We start from the raw sequence: 7,447 nt of genomic DNA, 5'->3' as shown, positions 1-7,447 counted from the left end.
GCCTTTCTCTCCAAGTGTTGTCTTGGTCCCATGGCTGAATCACCTCATGGAAACAAGCTGATTGCAAGCAGCCTGAGGCTACGTTTCCTTACTTGTATCCAGAAGAAACAGGGTATCTCCTGCCCAAGTCGTGTAACAAAAGTCACAGGGTTCCTTTTGATCAGACCTACTCAGATTGCATACCAGCTCCTAATGAACCAAGGAAGAAGAGATTACTCTGACTGAATGAGGACGGTCAGAGTCTACACCTAAAGCGGGAGCTGTGGGTAGAAGATCAAAATGGCGGGTGGGAAGGTGCAAAACTCACTTCCCCCCACAAACACATCAGAAATACGTCTACATGTGGAACAATTCTTGTTGAAAACAAAGTGGAGTGGCAGGAGGACTCCTGAACGACCGAGGCTGTAAGAAAGATCCACATGGAATCAGGTAGGAAGGGAAGAGAAGCTATTGGGTCAGGACCTGTGCTCCTGGGAAGGGACTCAGCAGAGAAGGGCGATTACATAGGTAGAGACCCTCCCTGGGGAGTGAGCAGTTAAAGCCACACATGGGGCACCCTTACCTGGGGTTTGACACCAGGAAGATGAGTCCCCTTGGCTGGTTGGAGGGCCACTGGGACTAAAAGGAGGGCTATGGGAAGCCGGACTCCACTCGTGGGGAGCATGGACACAGTTACTTACTTCCAAAACAAGGTAGAGAGAGTGGCCGGTTTTCCGCGACCGCCCCACCACCTGTCCCAGCCTGAACCAAGCAACTGCTCCAGTCCCTCTTGCTTCAAGACGCAGCTCCACTTTGGGGCAAGGGCTGCTGCGGCCAAGGAGAAAGCTCGGCTGTGAGACGCAAAAGGAGCTCAAACTGAAAATGGCGTCTGAGCAACGCTGGGGCAATCATTACTGGCGCATATACAGGCAGCATGTCAGAAGCAGTCCTGATCTCTGTCTGGGTCCGGACCTCCACAGTCCATGCCCTGACCCATGCAAAGCACCCACACTGATCCCACCTGACCTGCAGTACAGCTCCACACCAGGGTAAGGGTGGCAAAGGCCAAGGGAGATCTCAGCTGTGAGGGACAAAGAAGGCTGAGACTCCAAGCGGTATCTGAGCAGTGTGGGGAGGCAGCTACTACTGGGGCTTACACAGACAGCCCATCAGAAGCAGTCTGGGTCTCTGACCCCAGCCAGATGCCACAGCCCACGCTGCAAGCCATTCTGAATGCTCACACCACCCCTCTTGCTCCAGCACTGCTTCCCGCTGGGGTGGGGTGCTGGTGCTGGGAAGGGGGAGAGCACACCCTTACAGGGAAGAGAGCCCGCTTGGATCCGACCCTCAGGTCTTCTGCTCCAGCAGCTTGGGACCCACCCCCACCCCCAATAGGGCAGTGACAGCCACTGAGCAGAGAAGAAGCCCCTGCTCACACCCGGCTCTGGCTCTCGCCCCTCCATCTCCAGCCCCACCTCCTTCCAAGATGATAGCTGCCAGCACACCCTGAGGAAAGATGGGACTTGTGTTCAGATCCAGCTCTCCCACCAAAGCCACTGGTACATGCAGTATGTACAGGGATGCTCCAACACAAGGACACCCCCTTAAGACCACAATAGGTAACTGTTTCATCTAATTTCATAGAGACAGAGAAAGTTAAGCAAAATGAAAAGAGAGAGGAATTTGTTTCAATTGAAAGAGCAAGTGAAAACCCCTGAAGAAAACAACTAATGAAACAGAAATAAACAATTTACCAGATAAAGAGTTCAAAGCGTTAGTAATAAGAATGCTAACTGAATTAGGGAAGAGAATAGATGAAACCAGTGAGAATTTTAACAAGGAAACAGGAAATATAAAACAGAACCGGTCAGAACTGAAGAATACAATAATTGAAATGAAAAACACACTAGAAGGAATTAAGAGCAGACTAGGTGATACAGAAGAAGGAATGTATAGGTCAGCTGGAAGACAGAATAATATAAATCACCCAATCAGGACAGCAAAAAGAAAAACAGGGCTTCCCTGGTGGCGCAGTGGTTGGGAGTCCGCCTGCCAATGCAGGGGACACGGGTTCGTACCCCAGTCCGGGAGGATCCCACATGCTGTGGGGTGGCTGGGCCCGTGAGCCATGGCCGCTGAGTCTGCGCGTCCGGAGCCTGTGCTCCGCGACGGGAGGGAGAGGTCACAACAGTGAGAGGCCTGCGTACCGCAAAAAAAAAAAAGTAGAATGTAATTCCCCTCCTCTTGAATCTGGGCTGGGCTTAATAACCTGTTTGGACAACAGGATACAGCAGAAGGGACATTCTGGGACTTTCAGTTACAACAGGCCTTGAGGCTTCTGCCTGAGTGTTTTGGACCTTTGCTCTTGAGATGCTCCCTCTTAGAATGTGACTGCTGTTCTATGAGAAGACCAAGCTACCTGGAGAGATAACGTGAAGATGTTTTGGTTAACAGCCAAGTTCCTAGCCGACAGCCAGCATCAACAGCCAGCCGTGTGAGTGAGCCCTCCTGGGTGGACAGCTAGGGTTTCAGACGACTCCAGCCCCAGCTTCCCTCTAGCTCCCACCCCAGGAAACTCCCCAAGTGAGAACTTCCTAGCTGAACCCAGTCAAGCCATGGGCAGAATTTAGCAGGCAGACATTGTGGAAGAGAAAAGTAAAGGGAATTTCAAGTTGAGGGACATGGATAAAGACCCAAACAAAACCTAGTGCTTTTTGAAAATTGTAAGCACTCTAATGTGGACTGGTGGACTTACAGGTATTCAGGGGGGCGGCAGTGGGAGACCATGGAAGACTTCTGAGTGGAGTAATATAATGACTAGAATCATCCATGTATGAAGAACGTTACTCTAGAAAGAGCTTATAGGCTAGATCTTCAACATAAATATAGAAACACGTTCTAAAGCTAAGCAGAACTTATTCTTGATTATCTTCAATTACAAATGATTCATTCTCTCTTCTCTGCTAGAGGAGTTAAGTACGAATTAATTTTATTAGGTTTGCCTGCAAGGAAATGGGATAAATCTTTGAGCATAGGAGCCATTCACTCTGAAAATCTATGATCCTCATTAGCAGTCCTCAGATTGCCTCACTCTGGCCACATTTGAACTTGTGCTTCTTAGTTTTGGCTGAGTCGACTCTTTAGCTTTAAAGAAAAACAAATAAACCCACACCTGGAAAGTCTTACTGAGTATATTTGTAGTCCAGCGTGATCATCTGTGTTATTTTTAAAGCTTCACTGGTGATCCTGATGAAGTATATTTTTAGATCCTCTTTTCAGAATCATACAGATATCCAGCTACCCTCTTCGGAAGAAAAGTCATTTTTTACAAACAGTTCTCCATTTCAAATTTGAATATACTCCAAAATAACTCCTAAGTATCTGAGTCCTGCTTCAAAGGAAAAAATAAATCTTAAAAAGGAGTATGCTTATAAAGGGGAGTGTTTTAACAAAGAGTCACATGAGCTGGGATCTTGCCTCAGCCCAGATACTTTCCAGCTATGTGACCTCTGGCCAAGGACTTAGCTCTCTTTGCCTTAGTTTTCTCATCTGTAACACGGGAATGACAATACTCACCCCATCTTGCAAAGCGGTCCTGAGGACAAAATAAAATATGAAAACATACGTCAAATCCTTTTGAAGTCTATGAAACCCCACAGAAATGCCAGCTATTCTATGCTACTAGATTTTTGCATAAATAGAGTTCATATTAATCACCTTACGAGTTAAATGCCTTTGGGGGGTCTGCCCTGCAAATGAAATCATGCAGTGAATGTTTACTTAAAGCAAATAATTATTTGGGGATGAGTTGGTCCCTTATTTGTCCATTCTTTGTATTTGAATTTTGCTATTTCGAGTGTTCTGAAAATAGGGTGTACTTGTGTCCTTACTTAAAAGATTGCAATGATTATGCCGAGCAGAAAGCAGCACTGGACAGAGGGAGTTCAGATGCTGGTGTTCGCTCATGTGATGAGGGAGAAGCAAGCCTCCTGGAATACCTCCACATGCCCCCCAAGGGCTCCCGGAACAAATGACTTCAGTCTTCTTTACGTAAGAAGTGATGTCACAGAAGCATAATTTATTATGACTCAGAGGCACTCTGGGTCTCCTTAACTGCCTCTCAAATGCTGACATCTATAAACAACTTCTTTCCTAAATATAGTTGCAACAGGGAAGAGCTAAATCAGGTTCCACGATCGATCTGTTTCTTTGACTTTAACCTTCGTTGCTTTTGTTATTATAATCATACATAATGGCCTGTCTCAGGGAACCCTGCCCCTCTGCCTGAATGTTAAACCAAAGTCCCTTTGTACATCCTGACCCTGTCCACCTGCGGATGGCTGCAAGAAAGAGGAAATGAACACATCCCCCCCCTCCCCGAGGCTGGCCATTCCAGGGGACATTTGCAAAACTTATGGCCTTTTTACTTAACTTCCTCATCTCCTCCCCCTCTAAAAGAAACTGGCATCCAAACCCCAATAAGATGGTTTTTCAGAGACACTAGTCTGCCATCTTCTCGATCTGCAGGCTTTCTGAATAAACTCATGTTCCTTGCCAGAACACTTCGTCTCTGATTCATTGGTCTGTCATGCGGCGAGCAGAGCGAGCTTGGACTCGGTAACATAGTCACTTCCAGAAATACAGGAATAAAGCCATCACCTCAAACAAGAAATGTTAGACTCTCAAAGCTGTGTGCTAGAAATCAAGAGTAATCCAAACATGGTTGAATTCAGTCCTGACCATCTGTTCTTTAGGGAATCTTGAAATGCATGACCTTAGACCAGAGGTTATGGGGTTTATTTTGTGTTGGTTTGTTTCCATTTTGCCACAAGGCTGCAAAAAAGAGAAAGCCACAGAATAGTGAGGACTAGGTTACAGGTCACATACAAGACTCGAGGCTAAGTTTCTAGAAAGCAGTTTAGTGCAGTGGGGAGGTCGTGGACTCACAGTCTGGGAGATCTGCATCTGAAATCTGGCTCTGAATTCTCAGGCAAGGAAGGCAATCTCTAGAAGCTTTGATTTTCTAATCTATAAAGATGAAAATAGTGAAGTCTATCTCACAGTGTTGTGAAGATAATACAGGATAAAGTATGTAACGGCAGCCAGGAAAGTACTGGGTACAGAGTAGGCACTCAATAAATCTTGCTTATTTTAGTAGGGAGAACCTGTAGGGGAGGAAAGAGATTCTTTTTTTTTTTAGGGTCCCTGGCAGTGTCTGAAAATGAAACTGACAAATATAGATGTAGTCAAATAAGAAATCTGTTTGGGCTTTGTCCCCGGATCCTAGCTTAGAGCTCCTAAAACTGTTGGCGTTTCCTGAGTGATAGGAGTGTCTCTCTCGTTTCTCACAAGATTTCCCCTTCAAGAACACTGAGGTTATCTAATGAGGTGCCTTAGGGTAGGACTTCTCGATAGCTTCAGGGTGGGGTGGGTCATTAGAAAGAGCAAGTGATTAGAGGGTTGGAACTTTCGGCACCATCCACTGAACTCTGGGAAGGGGAGGCGGGGGCTACAGATGAAACTCTGTAAAACCCTTGAACTTCAAGAGTTGATGAGATTCTGGGTTGATGAAGCAGCCACGTGCTGGGATGGTAGTGCACACAGTTCCAAGGGGACAGAAGCTCTGCACTTGGGACCCTTCCGGACCCCTTATGTACCTCTTCATCTGGCTGTTCATCATAGCCTTTACTGTATTTTTTTTATGATCAAAAATCTGTCCTTTATTTTTTCTTTTTTGTCTGCTCCTCGTGGCTTGTGGGATCTTAGTTCCGTGACCAAACCTGGGCCCCAGAAGTGAGAGCACCGAATCCTAACCACTGGAGCGCCAGGGGATTCCCTAATATCCTTTATAATAAACTGGTAAACGTAAGTAAATGTTTCTCTGCGTCCTGTGAGCCACTCTAGCAAATTAACCACACCCAAGGAGGAGGTCAGGGGACCTTCCAATATATAGCCAGCTGGTCAGAAGCACAGGTAACAACCTGGAGTTGCAATTGGCATCTAACATGAAGGAGGGGTGGGCAGTCTACGGGACTAGACACTTAACCTGTGAAATCTGATGCTCTCTCCAGGTAGATAGTGTCAGAACTGAGCTAACTGCTTGGTGGCGTTGGAAAAACACGCACTGGAACAGATTAACAAGAAAGGAGCATACACATTTATTTAATGTAAGTTTTACATGACACAGGAGCCTTAATAAGGAAATGAAGACCTGGAAGAAAGAGTTAGACCTGAGTGTTTTTATGCTAGGCTTGATGAAGAGTGGGCAGTCAGGTAGAAATATGACAGCTTAAGGAATATAAGGTGAGTGGAGTAAACTGGGGAAAACCTGGCAAGGCCTGTTCAGATTCTGCTTGGAGTCCCTTGGTCTTCTGAGATAAGGATACTCTCTTCCTCTGGGTATAGGGAGGGCACGCCTCACATGAAGGTTTTATGACCTGTTTTCTGGGAAGAGGGGTGGTGGGAAGGGTCAGAGTGATCTTCCTGCTTCTGCTGTTCTTTCAAATTCCCTCAGCCCCAAATATTCAATACGCCAAGGTGCCATATTTTGAGATGGTGTGTCCTGAATTCCATCAAACCACAGGGTCAGAAAATTTGAACTATTACAGTCGTGCAAAATAGTCATGAAAGAGAGAACCAAAACAAAATCCCAGCTCAGTGTGTGTGTGTGTGTGTGTGTGTGTGTGTGTGTGTGTGTGTGTGTGTATCTGTCTGTGACGTCATTTGTAGGTCAAAAGGGAAACATTTCAAGCATTGGATGTAAGTTCCAGCCTTGTGGGTTTTCTGAGATACTCTGATCTAAATAACATCATCCTCTATCTATACACCAACTTGGACACAGTCATTTTGCAGGAATTTTAAGTTTAGTCCATTTGTAGTTTCCTGAAGGAAAGTCTTTGGGTCAATTTGGATGATACTGCAGAGAAAGCTGCTTCATTTAAATCATTCTGTGCATTAACCTTGCACATTTACTCCTGTAACTTGTGTAAAGTCAGGTATTTTTTTTGGTCCAATCATAGCATGGGGTCGTATTTAAAGAAACACAGCCTGGCAACCGAAGAGTAATTAAGCACTTAGAATCTTTATTATAACGCTTCCAGAAAATGCCCAAGAAGATTTGTTTTCTTAGCATATAGCAGTTTTCCTCCACTCTCCTCTCTGTCATTCTCTCTCAAACATCAGGCAGCTGCTCTAGAGTCCCTCTACACCCCCCATGCATTCTATTTTTTTTTTTTTTTGGCTGTGCATCTCGGCATGTGGGACCTTAGTTCCCCCACCAGGGATCGAACCCGTGCCCCCTGCAGTAGAAGCACAGAGTCTTAACAATGGACCACCAGGCAAGTCCTTACGCTGCATTCTTAATACACTCCACTTCTCCCCAACTTTTTGTTACCTAGGGGTGATGCATAATGTAGTAATCTTACACACACTTTTATTAAATGATTAGCATTTCTTTGAACATTAAATA

The sequence above is a fragment of the Phocoena sinus genome, chromosome 18 (assembly GCF_008692025.1).
Source record: "Phocoena sinus isolate mPhoSin1 chromosome 18, mPhoSin1.pri, whole genome shotgun sequence".
NCBI lineage: Eukaryota > Metazoa > Chordata > Mammalia > Artiodactyla > Phocoenidae > Phocoena > Phocoena sinus.
The sequence above is the reverse complement of the archived record's forward strand: the minus strand, read 5'-3'. Positions refer to the sequence as shown.